At 36.5% G+C, this 24,079-nt stretch overlaps 1 pseudogene; it reads right to left on the bottom strand.

The window, feature by feature from the left end:
- Positions 1-22,554: 22,554 nt before the first annotated feature.
- Positions 22,555-23,031, bottom strand: LOC132524149 (peptidyl-prolyl cis-trans isomerase A-like; annotated as a pseudogene).
- Positions 23,032-24,079: the final 1,048 nt, after the last annotated feature.

Genomic DNA, 24,079 nt, shown 5'->3' with positions numbered 1-24,079 from the left:
GTTCCAGTCCTAATGATTTACATCATAGAATGATGAAAGATTCACCAGATTCATTCAATAAATTACCCAATTAGAAAAACTATCAGTGATGAGAGAGGTAAAATAATGCTAGAGACCGAATGATATTATTGTTCATTTCCAACCTGAAGAGAGATGTCTAGCATGTCAGCCACCTGTATATAAAGCTTTGATTTGATCTACTTCTTTATCAGTAGGGTTTCCACTATTATACACTGTATTTTAAAACATCAGATGTCCCAATGCTGAGATCAAATACTAATATATAATATAATACATATAATATAATATAGTAATATAATATAGATCGACAACTCTCAATACATGAGAGCAATGACATAAAAGTAATATAAAATTTGACAGATAAAAATATGAAATCCTAGAATTAAGTTCAAAATACATTAGAGCAGCTACATGATGAGGAAACCTGTTTTAACAACAAGTCGTTCCAATTTAAAAAAACTCAAATACGGGGGAAGGGATAAATTAGGAGTATGAGAGTAACAAATACACACTGCTATATATAAAATAGATAAACAACAAGATTTACTGCCATATCACAGGAAACTATATTCAATATCTTGTAATAACCTATAATGGAGAAGAATATGAAAATATATGTATATATAAAACTGAATCACTTTGCTGTACACCTGAAATTAACACATATTATAAATCAACTATACTTCAATTTTAAAAAAACCTCAAATATTGTCATTGAATTCAAGCCCAACATCCAACAGGACACCAAGACTTTTCCAAAATGAATACAATTGTATCCTGCATTAATGGAAACAGTGTCCACAAGAGGGGGAAATCCCATAATTCTTTACAACACCTAGAATAGCATGTCCTGCTCCGAGACCACTTTAGGATGCTGTGAACAGAGGAGAGTGACCAGGATGATAAATGTTTGGGAAAACAGTTATCAGGAAGGCTTGTAGGAACTGGGTGTGTTGAAATGGAAGAGAGAAGTTTTATGTGAAACACAATGGCCGTTTTTAAATATTAGAAGGTTTGTCCAATGACCAGAATGACTACGCACTCAGTGCAGGCCAGGCAGCAGGAGTAGGGAAGTTAAAAGGAAGATATAAAAAAGCTGACTTCGCTTTGGTATGAAACAGAACTTTCAGACTGAGAGACTAGGACAATCCTGAATCCTCCCTCTACCTCCACAGTATTTCCTCACGCCCTCAGCTGCCAGATGCTGCATCCATTCCGTGGATGATAAACACTGATTAGAGGGATTAGGCCTCTTGCTCTGGAAAAATAACCATTAGAAGATGATGAAGTCCATTTCAAGTTAACGAAGATGTATGCACTAAATTTCAAAAATAATAGGGCCTCACCTATGAACCAATAAATTTAAAGAAAAAAATGATTGTGTTAAGAGAAAGCTTTTGCTGAACCCAGAGTATATTCCAGGAACAATTCTAAAGGCTTTACCTAAATTGTCTTATTTACTGCTCACAAGAACTCAATGTGCTAAAAAATTATTTTTATTTTATAGATTAGAAAAATAAAACTGGGAAGTGTCACGCAGGCTCAGCAGCCGTGGCTCACGGGCCTAGCCACTCCGCGGCATGTGGGATCCTCCCGGACCGGGGCATGAACCTGTGTCCCCTGCATCAGCAGGTGGACTCTCAACTACTGCGCCATCAGGGAAGCCTGCTCATGTTCCCTTTACTTCAATATTATGTCCTACTGGCACATAGGAGGTGGAATTAGAAAATACATTACGGCATAGGCAAAAACATGAGTATCATTTTTGAAAGAAGATAATGAAATCTAGAACACAGATTAGTGATTTATTCTTTGCAAGAAGTTTCTAGAGTTCAAGAAAGTGACCTTGAGACTTTTACTTCTATCATTTTCTCAGAAACAGCACATATAATTCTATTTATAAAGCACTTTACATTAACATACTTTTTTTACTTTTAAACATAAAGCATATTTCTCAGAGAATCTGAAAACTCTGTTAACTGACACTCCTGCATATTTACCATAATAGGCCATGCGGTCCCTGAGCTTTCTGTGTGATCTTGAATTGCCTTCTGAGTCATCCAAAGAAAGTATAAATTAGGCGTAGAACAGGATTATTATTAGGTATAGTCTACTATACCCTTATTTCTTGAATGTGTGTAGCTTGAATTTTTTTTTCTGGTAACCAGAATACTTTATTACTCAATTATGCAAAATGACACAAAATTTCTTGTAGTACTTTCCCCAGCAGGAAGCAAACACACCAAACTCTTTACTTCAAGAGATAGCAGAAGTGAAAAAAAAATTACAAAGGAAAAAAAAAATTAAGTTTAAAAATCTAGAGAAGTTCACAAACAAAAGAAAGAAAATATGTTGTAGTAGGAAGCTAACCTATTTGAAATATATTCTTTAAAACTGAAGTGATTATGAGGCAGAATAGACACATTCTTGGTCAGAGAGAGAAAACTTGATTGCACAGAATATCTTGGACCTGACCACATGTCTGTGTTTTTTTTTTAATTGAAGTATAGTTGATTTACAATGTTGTGTTAGCTTCCGGTGTACGGCAAAGTTATTCAGATATATATTAATATGTATACACATATATGTCTATATATATACATATTCTTTTTCATATCCTTTTCCACTATGGTTTATTACAGGATATTAAATATAGTTGCCTGTGCTACACAGTAGGGCCCTGTTGTTTATCTATTTTATATACAGTAGTGTGCATCTGCTAATCCCAAACTCCTAATTTATCCCTCCCCGCCTTCCCCTTTGCTAACCATAAGTTTTGTTTCTATGTCTGTGAGTCTGTTCCTGTTTTGTAAATAAGTTAACCACCTGGTTTATTTTTATGCTCTTACTTTTACAGGTACTCTGAAACTTGATGATCCAGGCAAGTGTCACATGCTTGCTATGGACAGGCTTCAAGATCATAGGAACACATCTAGGGAACTCTCACCCCATGGCTTCTAAAAACAAAAACAAAACAAACAACTAACTTTGAGAATTCTTGTAGATAAGCCATAAATACACATAGACTCTAGTGACTACCTCCTTCCCAATATTAGATTTTCCCACTTGAACAGGAGAAGGGTTTACGTACGGAAGGTCTTTTCAATTAAGGCCCCCAGTTGTAGGAAACACAGAAAAGTCTGTTAACTATGATCAGGGAGTTTCAAAGAGTAAAAGATAGAGATCAGGACCGGAAGGCAGTGCCAAGAGGAGCAGCATTAGGACAGATCAGGGGCAGGAGGCCTAAGGTGAGGCTGCAGGAAAGAGGAGATAACAGGAATCTATATACTGGGTGGTGACCAGAGATAATAATAATATGAGCCCTAGTGGATTAAATTTACCACAGGTTGTCAAGTGATTTAATCCCTGCAATCTGTTGATGGGTGGAGTGTAGATGTGGGGAGTACCAAGGCCTTTCCAGCATCAGTCTGTGGCCTTGCTCACCAAAGGATATCCTGTTTCTGGTGGACAGAGAGACTCAAGTTTCCTTAGAAAGATCCAGCAATGACCTGGATTGACTTGACTATGAATACACTTATCTCTGTGTTTTAGAAACACCATTGATATCTCTCTCAACCAATGGTGAGGTCGGGGAACATTCTGCATTCATCTTGGTGCCTTTAGTACACTGCAGGAGCTCAAAACTATTCACTGAATACACCACTGAAGGTGAAAGACAAGAAAGATGCAAAGAATTCAGAGAACCACAACTACTCACACCACAGCTTCAGAAAATAATGACATTCAAAACTAGGAACAAGACGCAAGAGGGAAGAGATATGGGAACATATGTATATGTATAACTGATTCACTTTGTTATAAAGCAGAAACTAACACACCATTGTAAAGCAATTATACCCCAATAAAGATGTTAAAAAAAAAAAAAGAACCAATAAGTGGCTTTAGGAAGGTTGCAGGATGTAAAATCAATATACAAAGATCTGTTACTTCCAAATACTACTAATGAATAGTTCACTATTGACATTTTTTTAAATTCCAGTTACAATAGCATTAAAAAGTGTTATATTGCTAGGGATAAATCTGGCAAAACATGATTAAGGTCTGCACATTTAAAACTATAAAACATTGCTGAGAGAAATGAAAGGCCTAAATAAATGGAGTGATTTACAAGTTTCATGGGTCAGATAACTCAATATACCAAATATGTCAAATTTCCCCCAAATTAATCTGTAGAAAAAAAAGCATTCCCAATGAGAATCCTTTTTGTATAAACTGACAAGCTGATTCTGAAATTCATCTGGAAATATAAAGAACCTAGGGAAATCAAAACAACTTTGAAAAATAGGAGGGAAAAAACCCAAAAAACTAGGAACAGCAGAAACTAACACAACACTGTAAAGCAACCATACTCCAATAAAGATTAAAAAAATAGGAACAACTTTGAAAGTCCCAATAAAGATTAAAAAACAAAGGTAGAAGGCATAGATCAAAAAGCTAAGGGTTATGGCATTTTAAGGCATTAGTAATTAAGGATATGACATGATTTTGAAGTGAAAGCTATTTGCTCTGGGAGACCCTTTTGGTTCTGATGGGAACTGATGTCAGAGAATAGAAAACAGATTCCAGGGCAAGCTCAGAAGTCTCACTAACAAATCGGTTCATGCTGTGGTTGTGGTAGTGTCTACAAAAAAATTAATCAACTATCAAAGAAAGAGATGGAAAATTTTATTTGAGCCAATCTGAGGATTATAACCTGGGAGCCAGTCTTTCAGAAAGCTCTGAGGACTGTTCCAAAGAGGTAAAGGGGGAGGTCAGCACATATGTTATTCTGGCAAAGGGGGTACATGCAATCAAGCACACATCTCAGTAGAAGGTTGCTGCTAGTCATGAGAAACAGACGTCTTCATTGACCATTTTAGTGCTTCTCCAGGTATGGCAAGATGTAAGAATCCAGTTTCATAAAAGATTTCTCCTAAAAATATCTAACTATTTGAAGGCCTGTTCTGTCAGTTTTCCCAGAGCACAGATTACCTCATCCTGATCTTCACCCCAAGTTCCTTTCAGAGTGTCTGGTAGGTCAGTGACTACAGTGGATGATAATTTGATTATTGTAGAACAAGATGGTGGGCAACATTCTTTATAATCCCTTCCCTTTCGCTCTTAATTTCCACCAAGGTTTGGGAGGCAGTTCATAACCAATTTGTCCCATGGCACTACGAATGCCCATTCCCAGGTCAAGCAAGAATTTCGTTGATAAGCCACTCGAAGTGCTATTACTGGACTGGCCCTGTTAACAGGAGCCAAAAGCTTTTGGACCGCCTGTCCTACTAGTTTGTTAAGGTTCAGGAAATGGTTCCCTCTGGTTGCTTCTTCCCATATCTAGAGTTACACTATTATAATCATTGATCTTATAGGACTATATATTTGGTCAATTGTTTCAAGTCACCTAATCACATTAGTTTTATCTCAGGATTAGTCACACATTTGATAATGCAAGAAACAACAATCTTGTAAAATAGGCAAAATACAAGTAACATAACTAGTAACATTACTAAGGTCATAAGTAAGTATTTAAGCTGGAAAATTCTATTAGGTGTGGCCCAGTATCTCCCCAGGTCATCTGACCAGTCTGTTCTGCACCAATTGCTATCTCTAAGGGAAATGATATATTGTCACTATACATAAAGTTCACCAGAGTCATCTGCACACACAAGGCAAGTGGTGGGTCACCATGATCCCTACAAGATTGAGAAAGGAATGTTATCTCCTAAGGAGTTTCATGACTAGCTCCAGAAGAAGAAAAATTGATCTTTATGCTTAAGCAGCTATTTCTGCCATTGGGGAGGTCTGGCTGATGCATAATGCAGATGCACAATGCACACTAAAGGGGAGGGAGGAGGCCCAAACTGGCAGAGAAATATTTTATGTTTAAATTTTCTTGTCTTGCCTTAAAATAGAAATTTTTATCTCATTGGCAGGTAAGTGAAATGGTGATTGGAGCAAGGGTAAGAGAAATTCTTTGTTGTAGTTACTTTTTCTCCCTCTAATTTCCTTGCCCCATCTTCTCCAAGTAACAACTGTGTAGACAAACCCCTCACCCTACAGTACACACTTCCCTAAATGTATTGTCTTAAGTTTGCTTGAGTGAAACACATCTGCCACATCTCTGCCCTGCCAATGGTAATAAATATTTCTTGCCTCTTCAATTTTTAAATCCATTATAAAATCAGCCTCCAAAATGATTTTTAGGTCAGCAGGGGAAGGGTATGTGATTCCTAACAATGACCGTAACAGTGGCACTCCTAATAAGTGAATTGGAGCAATTAACTGATACTCGATTTTCCTGTTTTCCTCAAGTGTAAAAGAAGGTTAAGAAAAATACCTCCCCTCCCCTTATGAGATCATATATGGGAATCACAGGGTAAATTATAAAGAGTTTAAAAACATTAGCTACAAGTATCTTGCTGGTTACACTTCACCACCTGCAGAAAGGCCTGTTAATCCCTGTCATCCCATCTGCTAAGGACTCCAGATACTGACTATAGACCCGGACTCTTGACCAAAGGTTTGAAGTGGAAAGTCATTCAGAAAAAAAAAAGAAAAATATATTAACCACTGGTTTTTATAGAACTGCAGGGGACAATAAAAATTTTGTTCCCAATCAATTACTTGAAGTTTGCCATCTTTGCCACTGGCAAGCATGCAAACATTTAAAAAGTATCTAATGAGAGCAAGTGATTGCACAGACCCTGCACACTGCTCGATTGTTCTCTGATGTGCCCTAAATGTGCTGACACCAGCTTTCCTTTATCTGTGAAGGAAACCTCCAGGCCAGGAACCTCAGATGGCTCCATCAATAGAAAGTGCATTGTGCTTATTCTAATTCAGTAAAGATGCACAAAAGACCAGAATCTTGGGAGTAGTGAAAAGTACTTCTCAAATGTCAAGAAGAACATGGAAGTGGAAATATAAAATAAAAGCCTGATCAAAAATAAGCTTTGGATGGTTTCTTTTGTATTAAAATAATATCAACCATGAAACAAATCTGAAGGCAAAAAATGGACACATCTGAAGTGTTGCTTATTTACTTGATCTCATCCTGAAACTATCATTGACCTGCAGCATTTTTCTCTCCTCCTTAGATTCAATTCCATACACTTTGTTCATTCATTCATTCAGTTTTTTATTCATTTAAAAATTTCATTAGTATTCAATTTTAGGCATTGCATTAGTTGTAGTATCACATTCACGAAGCAATTATTGTGTCCCAGGTATCCTAGTAAAGGCTTTCTATTAATTATCTTATTTAACCCTGCTAACAACTCTGTGAGATAGGCCCTTTATTCTGTCCATTTTACAGATGAGGAAACTAAGACCCAGGCAGGTCACATTACTTGTCCAAGCTCATCCAAATAAGCTAGTAACTGGTGCACCAGTAATTCAAACCAGGTTTGTGTACCTTCAAAGTATGAGTTCTTAAGTTTTATATTAAAATGCCTAGGTGTTGGGGCTCTAAGCACTGAGAGAACAGGGTCCTACTTGTTCGTTCTAGTAGAGGAATACACAGGAGGGGCTGGGAGACTGGGGGAAGGTTGCTGAACCTCACCTGAGGAGAACAGTGTGAGGAGAAGTGAGAGAGGTAGGGAGGGAGGGAAGGAAAAACCTTAAAAATTATGGTAAAGAGTTTAAATTTTATACTGAAAATTATGGAGGAAATCTGAAAGATGAGCCATTTTTGAAGATTACTGTGCCGGATTTATGTTGGCAGAACTGGAATAGGGCATGGTGGGAGACGAGGGGCAGATAAGACGGCTATTGTGATAATTCAGACAAAAAATAATAAGGACTTAAGGCAATGGCTATGAGAATGGAGGAAAATGGGATTTGAGAGACATAAAAGGAGCAAAACTGCTAGGTTTCAGGGACTGGGTGTATATGATGAGAAAGAGGGAATAATCTAAAATTCCCAAGTTTTTTTTTTAGGCTTTCTCTAGTCGCTGCGAGCGGGGGCTACTCTTCGTTGCTGTGCACAGACTTCTCATTGCTGTGGCTTCTCTTGTTGCAGAGCACAGGCTCTAGGTGCGCGGGCTTCAGTAGTTGCAGCACGCGGGCTCATCAGTTGTGGCTCATGGGCTCTAGAGCGCAGGCTCAGTAGCTGTGGTGCATGGGCTTAGTTGCTCCGCGGCATGTGGGATCTTCCCGGACCAGGGTTTGAACCCATGTGCACTGCACTGGCAGGCGGATTCTTAACCACCACGCCATCAGGAAGTCCCTAGAATTCCAAAGTTTTTGCTTGGTGAGATTAAGTGGTACGTTTACCTGTAAGAGGATTGGGGATGTTGCAAATTTGGGCGAAATGAGATGTCAGCTGAGGAGCCTCTGGCACAGCAGAGGTGCTCAGGAGAACAGGCAGGGCCCTGAAATCCAGCTGGGAGCCACTGCCATATACATGTGCTGATGCAGAGGATTATTCTCAGAGGCCAACTCTGACTAAGATGCAGTGGCCACCTGGAGCCCTGTGCCGTTTTGGAGCCTAGAGAAGAGAGATTCGATAAAAGCATTCAGGATGGGGGACAAGATGTAAAGATTTGCAGTCCTGAATGAGCACATAGCCTTCTGTTTCGAAACAAAAAAATCAATCTGTCTAGAAAAAGAAACATTTGGAAAAATATGGAGAGTGGTGTGAAATCAGTAATGCTGGTAGGTATGACTGCAGTGGGGTGGTTAAGAAAGTGGGCCCCAGGGTCAGAATCTCAGTTCCCCATTTACTGTTAATGTGACCCTGGGTTAGCGACCGAATCTCATGGTGTCTCCAAGTCTTTACCTGGAAAACAGGCATAATTATAATAATACTTCAGAGAGTGCTGTGAAGAATTAGCTATCCATGAAAAGTGCTTAACCATGTGAAAAAAACCAAGGTTTTTCATTTCATAAAAAAATATATGCACTAAAGATATATATAGTTATATAGGAGAATCTTAAGTACCAGACAGAAACTCAAAAGATATGATAGAGGCATTAAGTGCATTAACAGGAGTATTGTGAAAACACCTGTCCTTAAAAAGAACATTTTTCCTCATAAGAAGTAATACAGAATGACTATGAATTAGAGATTGTTCAATCAATTTTGTTTTCTTTAGACAATAAATCTGAAACCCAGAGATGTTCAATGATATAACCAAGGTCACACCCAATCAAGCCAGAGCCAAATTCAGCACTGTTTCCTGATCCCCAGTATGATGAATTTTCACTACATGATGCTAGATAATAATTTTTTTTAAAAAAACTATTAGTTGAATAAAAATCTTTATAACATCTGTGCCTCATTTTTTTTAAAATTATCACTTATCTATCAACTTGTTCTTAACATGTAAACTCTCTGAAGCATGGATATTTTACCTTTCCAGAATCAACTTTTCCTGACACTGAACAACGTACTCTGTATGCAGTAGAAAACTTAAAAATATAATAACGAGCATTTTGTTCATCTGACTGAAAGGGAGTGAAAGAGTATTTGTCCTCTGGTGAAAATCACACACTGGTAAATTTCAACCTTTTTGTTGCCTATCTCTAGAAAGTTTGCATTTCCTATAAGGCATTTCTTTCAAATTATTTTGGAAGGATTGGAAAAGATAGAATCAAAGAAGATGGGGGACTGAGGATGAAGAGGTCAAATGAAAGATCTGGGAAAACCAGCTGTCTCATTTCATTGCCACCCTTCCTTTTCCTTCCCTCACTGTGATATTTCTGTAATTTGTGATTAAATCAGGTTAGAGTACCTACTAAATATAGAATATGAATTTTACCTTGGTCAAGCTAAAAGTCCAAACACTCGTACTTCTTATGCAAAGATTTAACTATGTCTAATCAACTACCATGAACTTTGGAGGTAGTCTCACTTTTCCCATGACACAAGGCAAGGTTTTTTTATGAATGTAAAGAATGGGAAATGCCACTTTGTAAAATGTCGTTTCAGGGTTCAGTATTTAAGCCGATTTTTATTCTTACTATATTTTTCAATATTTCATGTGTCCCCAGTGGGGCTTGCTCTCTTTATATTTTACACATTAGATTTATGTAGTTCTTTATAGATTAAAAAAATTCAAGGATGTAGGTACACAAGTATTGATTGGACAGTTTAAAAGCATAATATTATATATCCCTCCCTGGCTCAACCAAGAATTTTAGGCATACAAATGGGGCAAGAAAAATGTAACCTAGAAACCTAGGAAAATCATTTCCAAGAAATTCTAACAGTCACTGTTAAGGAATGACCTCTTAACACTTAGTGCTTTTTAGATGCTTCAAGCAATTATTAAAAGAAAATGAGAAATCATCCAATTATGAGATAATTCAGAATAAATAGTCATGAATAAAGAGAACCCACGAAAATGGTTCTTAAATGCATGCTTAAATAATGAAGCATTTATATTTATAGGAAAGGCTAGATGACTTGACTTCGATAAAATTGTTGTTATTATATGGCATTTATCTGGCACTTTCCATCTTAGAAGTGTACTACTGTTACTGAATTAAGAAAAACAGTTTCCAACACTTTACGTGAATTACTCTCACCCGGAGATTATGCATGACTATAAAGTACATGAGAAAGTTGCAAAGAAATGCTATTGGTAAGTTTCATTTCTTGCTCAGAAAAAAGAAAGATCGTGAATTTAAGGAACGGAATGTTGATTTTAGAGAACTATGGGATGGGGGCCAGGAGAAGCAAAAACAGATCTTTCAATCCGATTACAAATAATGACACAAGAACCCATCTGCCTATGTTTTAGGGTGCAGAATGCTCTGCTGATTTGATGGGTAGGAGGGAAGGTTTGGTGGGATGAAAAGATGGAGGAAAGCCAGGGAAGCTGGCTGCCTCAAGTTTAACATGAAAATGTCAAATTAAATGTGTGTTCTCTTCCTGAAAAATATCCGCCCTCATTATGCATCCATGTGTCGATGACTGATGCAAATGAATTTTTCAAGTGCTGCGTAAATGAGTCGCCTACCGATGTTAGCCTAGTGAGAGCCAATCCCTAGTAATATACAGAATTATTATTTTTAGCCTTAGAAAAAAACATACAGACATTAAATGTTTACAGGTTCAATCTTCCTTTCCTCTTTACTATATTCCAATTTAATCACTGAACTACTAGAATTGGGACAGTCGTGGCTTTGGATTGGAAATAATTTGAATTCTGGCTATCATATTTATGGGGAAAACTAGGCTACTGCTACTTCCCTAAGGCAAACACATCTGTGGTTTAAGCTAATCAGTCCCTGCATGTCACAGTTGCTTCATACAAATAGGGTAAAAATAGCATGTCTTTGAAATGAGGAGCTATAATCTTAAAGACAAATCATACATTTTGAGTAAAGCTCACCTTAATGGATGAAATATTTGCATATCAATTAGTGGCTGTCCAACTGAATAAGTGTTTTAATCAATGAGCATATGCGAATATTTTGATATACTGTCCACCAGATATAAAGCCTGATTATTAATTCTACATTTTTAGTTTATAAAATTGAAGATGACTCTTCAAGGCAAAACTGAGAAATGCTTGCATTGTGTTGTTTTAGTGGCTCAAATCACAAATTAACTTTTATCAAAAAGTAACTGTTTTATTTTAGTGAGTACTAATGTAAACACTGGAATACCAGCACAATAAGACATTTAACATTTAACACAAAAAAGCGTTTAAAGTAGATAATTTCACAAGTTAAGTGGCTTGTTTTGAAATTAATAAATGCTTAGAACTGGAGAAAGTAACAATGACAACAAACGCAAATGCAAAACATCAAAGAAAAAAAACTTCAGAATATTTAATCCAAAAATTGTCTTGAAAAATTTTTTTAGTTCCAAGTTTACTCATAACTATCATCATATATTTATTTTAATAATTTCAGTGTTGTCCTTCTCAGCCATATGTTTATTCCAATTATTAATGAAATTACATAATAATAAAAATATTTAGTAGCAATTCTAACATCATATACTAATATAGTGATTATTTAATCTTTAAGAAAAAAACTGATGTTAATTTGACCTGGGTCCTTTTTTCATTTTCTTTATAAGCATGCAACAAAGTATAGTCCTGTAAATGTAAATACCAATAACATAGTATCTCATTATTCTTCATGGAAATTAGTAATGTGTAATAATGCATGTCATTACTGGTAGTGAAAACCATTGGAGAAATCACTACTGCATTTTAATGAATGAGTTAAATGCCTGGGATTGTCAACTATGCTAAAGGAATAATGATCTGAGAAAAATTAATTCTGGCGTTTGGTAATTACAGTAGAAAAAATGTAAACTTCACTGAAAGAACATTTTGTCTAAAATATTTTATGCTATCTCAAATGCCATAGCCACAAATTGCAATGTATACAGAAAATACCTTATTACACAATCACAGACTATTCTGGGTCAAAGGAATATTTTAAAAGACCTAAAAAGTATCCTTATCCAAGTAATGATAGCACTAATAATAACTATATTTTCTATTGGAGGTAAATATTCATAACTATGACAAGATTACTTGGACAATTATTTTTACTGTATATAGTTTTAAAGATATATGCAATAAAATATGAATTAAATGTTTGTTGACAGGTTTTCTGAAGTTATGCGGGCTGTAAAATGGCATTTTAAAAGTTTACTCCTCACAGATTTTTTTTTTTTTTTTTTTTACCAGACTTGGTATTACCAAATACATGCAGAGAAATTTTTACCTTTTTTACTGTGTTGACATTTGTACTGATGGTGCAAATTCAGTGATGGGCAAAACTGCTGTGGACTGAGCAGGAATCAAGGTAGTAGCACTTGTGGTCATTGCGGTCTCACACACGTGTAAAATAAATAAATAAATATTAAAAGGCAATTTCTCTAAAGAAGTCTTAATAAAGTAGTAAAATTTGTTAAATGTATTAAATCTTGGCCCTTGAGTACACATTCTTTAATATTCTGTGTGATAAAAAGAGAAGCATAGAGCACTTCTGCTACATATTATAAAGTCCAGTAGTTGTGTTGAACAAAAGCACTTGCGAGCCTGAGAGTGGAACTAGCCACTATTACCACAGAATATAATTTTTACTTGAAAGAACAACCAACAAACAAATTATGGTTATTCAGAAGTTGGTGTTTGAAGAACCAAAGCAATTTTGAAAAAGGACAAAGTTGAAGGACTCATCCTTCTTGATTTCAAAATTCACCACAAAGTTATAGTAATCAAGCCAGTGTGGTACTGTCATAAGGGCAGTCATATAGATAAATGAAATAGAACTGAGAAGCTAGAGATAATCCATTTAATTATGGTCATTTGAGTTTTGACAAGGGTGCCATGGAGAAAGAAGAATCTTTTCAAGAAACTGTGCTGGGAGAATTGAGTATCCATCCATATACAAAAGAATGAACTTAGAACCCTGCCTCATGTCATACACAAAAATTAGCTTGAAATGGCTCATATGCTTAAGTGTAAAAGCTGAAACTGAAATATCCATAGAATAAAATATAGCAGTAAATCTTTGTGACCATAGGTTGGGAAAGGTTTCTTTGATATGACACCAAAAGTACAATTGACAAAAGAAAAAAAAGTGGTAAGTTGAGCTTTATTAAAATTAAAAACTGTTGTGCTTCAAAGGGCACCATCAAAAAACTGAAAGGACAATTCACAGAATGGAAGAAATATTTGTAAATCATATATCTAATCAGAGTCTAATATCCAGAATACATAAAGAACTAAAAACTAAACAATAAAAAGACAAATATCCCATTTTTTTTTAATGGGCAAAGGTTCTGATTACACATATCTCAAAAGAAGATATATAAGTGAACGATATTGCATGAAAAGATGCTGAACTTCATTAGCCATTAGGAAAATGCAGTCCAAAACCAAAATGGGGTGCCACTTCATATGCACCAAAAAGGCTATAATAAAAAAGACAGGCGGGCTTCCCTGGTGGCGCAGTGGTTGAGAGTCCGCCTGCCGATGCAGGGGACACGGGTTCGTGCCCCAGTCCGGGAGGATCCCACGTGCCGCGGAGCGGCTGGGCCCGTGAGCCATGGCCGCTGAGGCTGTGCGTCCGGAGCCTGTGCTCCGCAACGGGAGAGGCCACAGCAGTGAGAAGCCCGCGTACCGCAAAAAAAAAAAAAAAAAAAAAAGTCAAGTACTGACACATGCTGCAACATGAATGGATCTTGAAAACATTATGCTAAGTGAAAGAAGCCCGTCACAAAAGACCACATATTGTATGATTCCATTTATATGAAAAGTTCATAATAGACAAATCCATAGAGACAGACAGTAGATTAGTGATTTCTAAGATTTGAGGGTTGTGCTGAAGCTATGGTGACTGCAAATGGATGTGAGCTTTCTTTTGGGAGTGATTAAATTTTCTAAAATTTATTGTACTGGTGGTTGCTCACTTCTGTGAATATACTGCAAACCAATGAATTCTAAAATTTAAATTGGTGTATTTTATAGTATGTGAATTATATCTTAATAAACTGCTTTTAAAAAAAGAAGTGAGTATTTGGCAGATGTTTTCTCAAAAACAAATGAAGTCAGTCTGTCACTCCAAAGAAAACAACTGACAGTATTTGTTGCCAGCGATATAATTAAAACGTTCAAGCAAAGTACAAAATTTTAAGACTTTTACGAGCCACTATGTGTCTAACAGCTTCCCAGTGTTGGATTTTCTAAGGAGACTAGCGGGCATATTAACAAATGTGTTTTTTGATATTTATGAAATATGCAGAAGATCTGCACAACTCAGTGAACCAATACTTTTCAAATGGCCAATGAATGATGATACAAAACCATGTATGCATGGGTAAAAGACACATTTAAAGTGAAAAAGAAGCCAATGGATTTAAAAGTAATAGAGTGCATCGTTCTGATAGAATATTAAAAGATAGGGCCGCAATTAATCTTTAAGAAACTACCACTTACTGAGTTTTGATATAGTTTTAAAGATAAATTATCTGAAAAGGCAATTAATGTACTCCTTTTCCCATGAACTGCATGAGGCTGGATTTCTTTTTTTTATACTTCAACCAAAACAGCATATTTTAATGGGTTGACTTCAGACCAGATATGAGAATCTAGTAAGAATCTAATTGGCATCTAATAAGACAGAAATTAAAAAGATTAAAATTAAAACAACACAATTCTTCTCACTAACATCTTTATTATTGGTAAATATAGTTTTTTTCACTAAAGTATATTATTTATGTTAATATGTAGTGGGTTTAATATTATTATTTTTAAATGAATTAATAAATATTTAAAGTTTTCCTCAGTTTATTTTCCAATATGGTAACTAGTGATAGCTGTAACAGACCTAAAAAAAGCTCTTTGAGATACTCAGTAATTTGTAAGTGGGGAAAGGGGCCCTAAAACTGAAGTGTTTGAGAATGCTGCTCTAATGCTTCGCTTCACTTTCTAGAGGGGAAACCACTCCAGGTATTGCTCTGGGAGGCTTAATATGGAGGTAATGTGCTGGATACCCAGATCAGATAGTGGCATATCTGGAGTATGGCGTTTCCAAAATGTTTTTAGGTCTAGTTTTTACATAAGAAAGCCACATGTCTTCCGTGATAATGAATAACAAGAGAAAAAAAACTTTCTCTGCTGTTGTAGATAGCTGGACATGTGGTTATAAAAAGCCCAGCCTAGGATATAATGATAGATGTATAATATATGAAGAGAGTACTTATGATAAAGCAAATGGAACAAAATATTAAAAACTTTTTGAATCTGGATAAATGGTATATGGAGTTCTTGGTACCAACATTGCATCTTTATGGTAAGCTATAAACTATTTCCAAATAAAAGATTTAAAAAATAGTATAGTCAACGTTACATGGAGGAGTTATAAATAGCCCAAAGAAGAAATTGTTCTTTAATAATTTATAGCATTTATCTTAGTACAAACCACATAGGGTTTGTACAAAGTACAAACTACCCACATAGGGTACTTAAATGTATTGAGTGCCTTTTATGTGCCAGGTACTGTGCAAAGTGCTTTATTCGCTTTATGTAAATTCAATTCATATTTAACCACATTCTTGAGAAGTAGGAATTATCATTATTTTATAGTTTATTTCATACATGAAGAAACTTAAGTAACTTGTGAGTGATTGTAAAGTTTATAAGTGCCCCAACTCATGTTCGAACCTAGAAGGAGCTGACTCTAATAGGTAAGAAAATTAATGACATAGTGAGTAAATAGCAAACTAGGATTCAAACCCAGATGATTTACATCCTATTATTTCATTAAAGCAGATCAGTCATTATCACTTACTAAGAGTAGGTCAGAAGTTAGTTCAAGTGATTTTGTAGATAAAAGCAATTCTATTCCTTAGAAATATTTTTGAATCAAGAATTTGGTAATTTAAACATAATCAACAATATTTTAGTAGAATTTTATGTCTTTGAGAAAAATCTTTAAAATCCTCTACTGTAGAGTTTTGAAAGCATTTGATTTCAACCATTGTAGAAAAAGTCAGCCTAAATAACCCAAAGATTAGTGTCCAAAAGCAGAGAACAAAGAATTCTCTCAAATGCTGAGAAGGGCAGCTTCCCCTTAAATCTGTTCTCTTCCCTTTTACCCATGTATCTTTATAATTCTTTTCAAGCCCAGGGCCAAAAAAAATAAGTCATTCAACCCTGGTGCTGCCAACAGGAACACAGTGGATGGCAGGAGGGCAGGAAACCACATGCTTCCCGTAGAAATGGGGCTGCCTTTACCAAGGAATAGGTTTCAGGATTATCTACTGTTGGTCCTGCCCTGGGGCTAAGTTTCAAGTCTTCTTTCTTGACATTTTGCCCCAAACTCTACTTTTTAGTGATGGAGAGAGAGGTGAATATAGATCAAGAATGGTTCTCTCTGCTGTGAGAGAGAACAAGCTTCTTTCTATCACACTTGGTCTTGGAGAATAAGATATTTGCTGATTGTGTGATTCTTTCAGTGAAAGAATATGGCCTTTTGTTTGTGCATCAAAAGTAACTATGACAATCTGCCTATGAAAATTCTGAACTTACATCTGTAGCATTTATGAATTAGCTAGCATTTGCTGCATCCTTGCTACGTACCTTGGCATGGCGCTAATCAATTACACAGGTAGTAGTTCAAGTAACTGGGATTTAAATCCAATGATATTGACTTTCGCTTAATGATTAATTTATATTTCTTCTTTGTGAAAAGAGTCAGGAAGGATACAAAGTTAAATCAGACATGGGCAACAGTCTCAGGAAGATTACAGTCTAGTAGTGGACTTAATGTATATACATAAATAGTTACAATATACAGTAAAATGTACTAAATGTCATAAGAAAGGGCTATGGGATTTCATGAGCATGAGAGATGTCAACTGATAAGAATGAGATAAGATCTTATAAAGGCTGGGAAAACTGAGCTGAGCTATTTCAACATCAGATATAATTAAATGAACAAAATACTCGTTTAAAAAACCGTAAGGAAAGTGTGACTGCTGGAAAACAGAAGATAGGTTTGAGAACAGCAAATATTCCACTTCGGATAAAATACTGATTGCATAAAAAGCAAAGTTTGAAAACAGTTTATGGAATTTCTTGAATGTTTAAGATACTTTATTGGTACCTTTTAAGCAGAACAAAGGTACATAACATTTTGAGTCAAGGAGGGACATGGTCAGGGCTGTGCTTGAGAACTGTAATGTTCAGTGCAGATGCCACCAGCACAGGTAGTTGCCTAAGTTTAAATTTAAATTAATCAATATTAAATAAAATGAAAAAGTCAGCTCCTCACTTGCATTTGCCATATTTCAAATTCTCAGTAATGCCCAAAAGCTAGCAGCTTCTGTATACAGGACAGGAGAGATATAGAACATTTCTATCATCACAGAATGTTCTATTGGACAGAGTTGCTTTAAAAGATTAATCCAGCAGTGCACTATTAGTGGATTGGACGGGAGAGGAAACCATAAACGGGAAGCTGATTTGAACAATCAAGGTTAGAAGTTCTGAGTAGCTGTCGTAGGGAATAGAATTTCACTTATAAAACGCAGAATATTACCTTGTACTCTTCTGAGTTTTCTACAGATACTCATGATAAGAACCATTTATGCATACTCCAGGGACACCAGTCAGAACTTAGATTTCTTATATTCCTCTGGAGAAATTTTCTTTGGCACGCACGAGAAAAGAGAGAAGATGAAATGACTCACTGGATTATGAATATCTAGAGATCCTCACTTCCATGTGGAAGTGGGGGGAATTCAAGCAGATGGGCTTCCTGAGATTCATCTCATGTGGGGTTTGTGGGTAACAACCATCTGGCTCCCAACTTGGCTTGAATTTCAAGGGAAGTCCAAAATCATCCAGTTTCTCTCTAAAGTTTGTTTATACACGGAGAAATTCCGTTACGAATTTACACTTTTCTTTTTTTTTTCTATTTTTAGTCTTATCTTTGAGTTTTTCTGTAATCATTACTGTCTGGAATGGGAGACTTTCTCATTTTACGTATAAGGAAACTGAGGTCAAATTAAGTGATTTGGCCAAGATCACACAGCTAGTTGTTTGCAAAGTCAAGCAATAACAGGTGTTCCGGGTTCTTTCACCTGTACTATGGCATTTTCAGAGTAACTTAGAACAATATGCTTTAATTTCCTTTTCATATCCTTAGGAACTAGGGCAGTAGCTATGGTTCTGTAATTTAACTTATGATCCCAACACGGTCACATTTAATTATATGTTTAATAAATATTTTGTTGAGCATTTGCTTGAAACTGGAACATCAACACCTAAATCTTGTCAACTGCCAAATGGATCCAGAGGAAAAAACAGTTTAAAGACCCGTGTTCTAGGTAAACAGGACTACTCTTCCTCTGGCGCTGATTCTCTCAGAGTCCCTACAACATGTTAATGGCCCTTATTTGTTTTCCTGCCTGTCCTTCTCTACTAGATGATGCTCTTTCAGAATAGGGTCCACATCATACTTGTCTTTGTTCACCAGTGCTTATCCCAGCTCTCAGCACACAGTAGAAGAGCTGATGAATAATGCATGAACGATATATGGGTGAAGAGGTAATTTGGAAACTCTGCTTGTGTGTACCCTTATTAATCTCGTTTCTGACCCTTAGAACTACACAGGCTTGCCAGGGGCACAGAGGAAAATCAGGCTTGTCTTTCTCAGCAGGCAATTCAAAACCACACAGTGCAGCAGGAGATCTACAGAACAACACTCTTTCACCCACCGAAGCAGTTTACCAAAGCTGTATTCCGGCATTCCTAGGTCCCTTTAATACAGGACTCAGTTTTTTGGAAGTCCATTTAATTGACTCTCTTTTTCTTGGGAATAAAAGCCAGCCTGCCAAAGGCTGGCAAAGGTGAGTCTGAAGGCCTCTGTGGGATCCTCGGGGGGCCTGGAATCTGCCTCCCTGCAGGGGAGGGAGGCTGGCTGTACTCTCCACAGCTATATGGCTCCGTTCCTCTTGTATTGGCCAGGATTGAAAGAGATGAGTCAGAAAGCACCCCTTAATCCTACCATTCCTATCTGTGCCCTAAAAGAGCAGGTAGAGACTTCAAGTTGAATCAAATGGTTTGAAATTTAAAATACTCTCTGTGAACACTAAAATCTGAAACAAACCAAACAAGATAAGTATCATTGCCGTATTCATACCAAAGCATCAAGTGACAGTGCCCAAGCTAGCAGCAACACTTCGTTTCTTGCACCAACAGGGCAAAGAGTTCATTCACACTGCAGATTCCCTTATGATCCAAAGAACAGCGATCCAGATACAAAGAGACAATGTTATCCTTTGTTTTAGGCACTGCCATCTCATCACCTCCCACCCCCTCCTTCCCTCCCTCCAACATAATCAGACTTCTGGTGACATATCGTAATTAGATGCATAAGCTGTCAGATACTAGAACTCCCCAAGCTCCTTTTGAACTTTGTGTCTAGTTATTATTGTTTTTCATGTTACAATAAGGAATCTGGGGTGCGGTCTTTATGTTTTTTTTTACAAGACAGTCCTTTTGTGGCAATCAATGTTACATAAAGCTTGTCCTAAAAATGTTCTTCCTCATCATATTCCCATCAGATGACATTAAACAGCTCGTATCACAGACAGCTTATTCTTTATGAATATTTTCCAAATACCTCATTAAAAACATACCTACCCATCCCAAAGCTATCAAATTTTGCACCACTGCCTTAAAACTACCATTTTGTTCCTGTGAGAGTATATTCTTTATTTGTATTACCGCATTCTAGGCAGCTCTAAATCCCACATGACTAACATCCACGTTAACCCACTTCATTGCAACCTGCGACACGTGCCGTCACCAAAGGGGCTGAGGACCTCTTGTTAGAAGTGGCGTGAACTGACTAGTTTAGGCTCGATGCCTTTAACACAATTTTGTCTATTGGATAAATATGTAGAAAGTCAATTTTTTTAATCTTTATAATATGTTTTCTGCAGAGAGCAGTGTTACACAATAGCAAAAGTGTTATTCTGAGAGGAAAAGAATTCCTGAACACATGTGAACATGGGCACAGAGTCAAATACCTAATAGCTTCTTATTTATTTTGAAAATGAGTCCGAAGTCACACTTTGTTTCAATTACCTTGAGATAAATTTTACACATAAAAACACTGATTGACTTTCAGTGAATTTCATGGGCAGTTTTGCCATTACATATAGATATATAGGTCCCTGAAAATCACTATGCTATGCAAAAATCTCACAACAAAAACCACAGGGCTTATGGGGAAAACAGGTTAGGGGCATAAGGCTCACAAACGTCACCAGTGACACATACATAAAAAAATAGGAGTCTGATAAAAGTGGTAACAGTTTTATGTATGGTCCAGAAATTCATAAGTAGCATAATAACTACTATGACACTTCACTTTGAAAGTGATTTAAGGTTGCTTGTGAGCATCGGAGGGGTCCCAGCTTGCAAGTTTTGTGAAGTGGTAAAAGTGTTTCCTGAAATTGGAAAGTTGCAGCATCAGATGTGGACGGGCATGTCTCAAAGCACAAAGAGAACTGAGGAAACTGCTAGATATTTGGTGTGTGTGTCTGAGTGAGTTTTCTTTTTCTTATCTTAATGCATTGAATAAAACCCCCAGTACAATACTAAATAAAAATAGTGAGAATAGGCATACCTTTTTTCACCTGATCTTAAGGGGAACATTTTTAATATTTTACCATCGAATATAATGTTTGCTGTCGGTGTTTTGTAAACATTCGTTATCAGATTAAGGAAATTCCCTTCTATAACTCGTTTGCTAAGAGTTTTATTTTATCAAGAAGGGATATTGAATCAAAAGCTAACTGTGCATCTATTGAGAAAATCATATATTTTTCTCCTTTTCTCTGTTAATACTGTGAATTATGTTCATTTTGAAATGTGAAATTAGCCTTTCATAGGTGGAGTAAACTCCATTTTGTTGTACTGTATTTTCCTTTTTGAATACCACTAGATTTAATTTAAATGTTTTGTTAATAATTTTTACATCTGTATGGGAGATTGTTCTCTAATTTTCCTTTCCCATAATGTCTTTGTCAGGTTTTGGATTATGCTGACATCACTTAAAAAAACTCTTTCCCCTGTTTTTATTATCTGGGAGAGGTTGCATAAACTGGGTGACTGGGTGTTAATTTCTTCTTTAAATATTTGCAGCTATTCAAGCACTTTCTTTGTGGGAAGATTTTTATTTACGGAAAACCCTGAACGAACTTTTTGGCCAACCCAATAGTAATGGATTTCAAATTTCTGGTAATGATAATTTGATTTCCTTTATTTTTGTTAAACATTCTGCTAGAGCTTTATTAATTTTATTCAAAGTTTTTTAAAAGCTTTTAGCTTAGTTGATTTTATCCTTCTATTCCATTTGTTTCTGATCTTATCTTTATTTTCTTCTCTTTTCCACAGGATTGATACGTTGTTTTTCTAGCTCCTTGAGATGGAATGTTAAATTATTAAATTTTAACCTTTTTTCTAATATATATGTTTACAAGCATACATCTCCCTGTAACCATTGATTTCACTATGCTTTAATTGCAACCCTCAAGTTTAAATATGTTGTAACTTCATTACGATTTAGTTCAAACTAATTCTCATTTGATTTCTTAATTATTCATATATGAGACGTTTTCTTTAATTTCCAGACAGTGGGGCTTTTCTTGTTATCTTTTTATTGACTTCTAAGTTAATTGTACTGTGATCAGAGAATATACTCTAAGCTATTCAAATCTTTTGAAATTTCTGGCAATTCTTTATGGCCCATCAGATGGTTGACTTGGTAAATATTTCATATGAATTTAAATTCTGTCTTTGATGATTGCAAATGTTTATGGCTCCTCAAGATTCCAATTTGCAGCTCCAGATCCACACAATAGCAAAAGGCCTTCCTACTTCTCTCTCCCCAGCAGAGGCTCTGCACAGGGGCCAACCCTGACCCTCAGCTCACACAAGAACTGGCAATTCCTCCGCAAGAAAAAAATATCTGGTGATCCAAAGATCATTTGTATACAGTTTCCCTCTATTTTTTTTTTTAAAGATAAAACACAAGTCAAATTTATTATTAGATTTTTCCACAGTCAGCAATGGTGGTCTTCTTGCTGGTCTTGCCACTCCTGGACCCAAAGCGCTCCATGGCTTCCGCAATATTCATGCCCTCTTTCACCTTGCCAAAGACCACACGCTTGCCATCCAACCACTCAGTCTTGGCAGTGCAGATGAAAAACTGGGAACCGTTTGTGTTGGGGCCAGCGTTTACCATGGAAAAGATGCCAGGACCCCGTAGGCTTCAGGAGGAAATTCTCATCATCAAATTTCTCCTCATAGATGGACTGGCCACCAGTGCCATTATGGCGTGTGAAGTCACCACCCTGGCACATAAATCCCGGAATTATTCTGTGAAAGCAGGAACCTTTATAACCAAAGCCTTTCTCCCCAGTGCTCAGAGCACAAAAGTTTTCTGCTGTCTTTGGAACTTTGTCTGCAAACAGCTCCAGTCTGTTAACATAACTTTATGGATTGGATGAGCAGTCACTTCGTGGTTTCCAGGTCCCTTACCTCAAAGGAGACGTGGCCCAAGTGCTCGCCGTCAACGGCGATGTCAAAGAACACGGTAGGGTTGACCATGGTCGGGCAGCACAGGAGGTTCTGGGGTGGTGGCGTCTGCCTCCCTCTCTATAATTTTATTCCACCTAGTCCTTGTTGATTCCGTAGATTTCTGAAACCTTTTAACACTACAATTTTGCAACTTATCCACCTTCACATTGCTACAGTAGGAGTATTGGCTTACTGTAACCTACTACGTCCTACTTAGAACATAAAATCAGGACTCCAAATATTTATTTTAAAAAGTAAAGTTTTTTTTTTAAAGAATCAATCCAAGAAATTTTTGCAACAAAGAATAGAGCTTCTGGAGCTTTAATTTAATTTGACAAACGTTTATCGATTATCTGCTGGTCACAAACACCATATCATGTGCTGTGGAATTAATAATGAGTTAGACAATCCTGGTACCAGATGAACTTACAGTTTACAGAGAAGTCAAATATGGAAAGAGATAAACTGCAATGCAATGTAGCACATGTTATAACAGGGAGAAAAACTATCTCCTGGAACTCAGAGGAAGAAAAGATTGCTTGCCCACAGGATTCAGGAAAGAGTTCACAAATAAATAAAGTTACACTTGATCCTGAAGCCTGAGCAGAATTTGTCAGGCATAAAAGGAGGAATGATATTCTAGGCAAAGCGACAGCATTTGCAGCCACTTAGTCTCATGAAATGATACGGAATATTTGATACGGAATATTTATTGAAGGATGAGACATAAGTGTTCCTGAATAGAGTCATGTGAGTAGGTCTATGGAATTGAGATGCATGTGTGAAAATAAGGTCATAGAGGTCATTTCAGGCCACATGAGGAGGGGCATTGAATGCCTAGCCAGAGGCTTTAGTATTGTTTCCTGAAAGCCATCTGGATTTAATAGAAATGTGCAAGTCATGGGAAATAAATAATTAGATAAGTTGCTTAAGAGATAGAGTTCTGACAGCAGTGAGGAGAGCAGAATCAAAAGGAGAAG

The sequence above is a fragment of the Lagenorhynchus albirostris genome, chromosome 8 (assembly GCF_949774975.1).
Source record: "Lagenorhynchus albirostris chromosome 8, mLagAlb1.1, whole genome shotgun sequence".
In the NCBI taxonomy this organism is placed as follows: Eukaryota; Metazoa; Chordata; class Mammalia; order Artiodactyla; family Delphinidae; genus Lagenorhynchus; species Lagenorhynchus albirostris.
This window is presented reverse-complemented; position numbering and strand designations above follow the sequence as displayed.